Raw genomic sequence first — 2165 nt, forward strand, 5'->3', positions numbered from 1 at the left:
GCCATAGTAGGCCACAGCAAGGCTCCGAGGGCCGGAACAGCTCTGCTGGGAGGACAGGCTGGGAGAGCTGGGGGGGCTCAGCCTGAGCAGAGAAGGCTCCGGGGAGACCGTACTGCAGCTGCCAGGGCTGAGGGGGGCTGTAGGAAAGATGGGGACAGGCTTTTTAGCAGGGCCTGTTGAGATAGGAAAAGAGGTAACGGTTTTAAAGTAAAAGAGGGCAGATTTAGACCAGATCTAAGGAAGAAACGTTTCACGACGAGTGTGGTCAAGCCCTGGCCCGGGTCACCCAGAGAGGTGGCAGATGCCCCATCCCTGGAAACACCCCAGGTCAGGTTGGACGGGGCTCTGAGCGACCTGATCGAGTTGAAGATGTCCCTGCTCATGGCAGGGGGCTGGACTCGATGGGCTTACGTGGTCCTTTGCACCCACACCGTTCTGTGGTTTCGTGATTCTGTCTCCCGTTTGTGAAAATGTTTCCCACAGGGAAGCAGTGTTGGAGTACAGCAGAGGGAAGACGGTCGTACCCAGCAATTTGGTATGATCTGCTTTGCGTCAGTGCTTTGGTTTTACTTATGGCTGCAATCTTAGCTATTTTTAAGGGGGTGTGGGGACAGACTTAGCATGTGCTGCTTTCTCTGAGCAGAGAAAAGCGGGCTACTGTTAGTCTGCAGCATCCTCCTGTGACTGTACTGTCCTTACGTTATCACGCCGAGAGGCTGATTCAGTGTGCTTTGGTCTAAGGTTGAAATGCTTCCGAATGATAAAGAGACCCTTAAACAGAGAAACGTGATTTGGGGCAGTGTATGTTTCTTCGGCTCTCACATCCGTCAGGCTTTCTTCCTGAAACTGAACTGCAGGCGATGACCCTGATTTCTACAGTTACCGAGTATTTAGTTTTTAAACAAATAGAAGAAAAATGTCATTTTTTCTCTTTTAGGTGAATTACCTACAAGTGATAAAAATCCTCTTGGAAAAACACATGCTGATGAGCAGAAGGTACTGTTCCGTACGCTTCTATGCCTGACAGGAAAGCCGCACTGAAGTCACACTTTAAATGAGACACATTTAAAGAAACACGGTATCCACGTGTGGCACTTTTCGAAACCTCCATCCCTACAGAGTGGTCTTGTGCCTAACTGCAAAAATTTTAACTGTCCTGCCTGCGTAATACAGCAGACTGAAGAAATTAAGGGAGAACATAAATGTAAGGTTAGAAATTTTATGTATTAAGTTAGAAAAGTTATTGACGGCATAGGCATGTGGTTTATCCTAGAAGCTCTTTTCAGCTCTTTTTCTATAAGCCTGTGATAAAAACATAGCAGGATCTTCACGTTACTTTAACCCTAAGCTTGACTTAGGTACTCCAGCCTGCGCTGTGACAAAGACTGTCCCCCTTAATTAACAGCGTTGAGAGCCTACACTCCTTATTCAGGCACCAAGTTAGGTATCTGAAGGTACGTAGCCTTAGTATCTTCCTGTAGGATTATAACCACCTTCCATGCCCAGGCTTAAGTCCTCAGGTTCTGCCTGTGGGGCTTCAGCCTGCTCCCACCAATCCTGCTCAGTGTAAGTGTGCTGGCGTGGGACCCCGGGTGACTGTGTCCCACCTGGCTCTCGGGACACGACTGTATTTGTAGCGAGCAGGTCTCTGATGGCGTGGAAGCTTCCCAGTATTTTGAAAGCCGCAGCTGCACGCTGTGCTAATTTGTTGCAATATATTTAGCAAAATACAATTCAGATAATATATTTACAATAAATTCACAAAATAGATTTACAAAAAGCAATTCAGAGCCAGCTGAGGTAGCCTGGGAGAGGAGGAGAATGCTAGGGCTTTCCCTCTACGTCTAGTTCTGCATATGGTCTAAATCAGCAGCCCGTGAAGCGGCTAGCAAGCAGGTGCAGCAGCGAGAAGGAGAAAGCCTTATAACAGAGCCAACATCAGAAACCAGAGGTAAACCTCCAAGCCCGCCACATAAGAGACGGCTTTCGTGTGTTATTTGGTAGTCTCGGATGATACGTACAGCAATACTTCGCTTATGTGGGATCCTGCAAAAAAAGATCTTCCTAACATAGAGCTGTTTGCCACCTTAATGGGAAGAATTAAGGGAATTATTTTATGTAACTGCAGAAAAAAATCTTGGCTGTAGCACCCGCCCCCCCGGTCC

General features: G+C 47.6%; 1 protein-coding gene across 1 annotated transcript in view; it reads right to left on the reverse strand.

Annotated features, from left to right (window-relative positions):
- The window catches only part of ANTXR2 (anthrax toxin receptor 2), a 72136-nt gene that overhangs the window by 15733 nt on the left and 54238 nt on the right, over positions 1 to 2165 (reverse strand). The gene's annotated exons all lie outside the window — the stretch shown is intronic.

Source organism: Phaethon lepturus, unplaced genomic scaffold (genome assembly GCF_000687285.1).
Source record: "Phaethon lepturus isolate BGI_N335 unplaced genomic scaffold, ASM68728v1 scaffold45494, whole genome shotgun sequence".
Lineage (NCBI taxonomy): Eukaryota > Metazoa > Chordata > Aves > Phaethontiformes > Phaethontidae > Phaethon > Phaethon lepturus.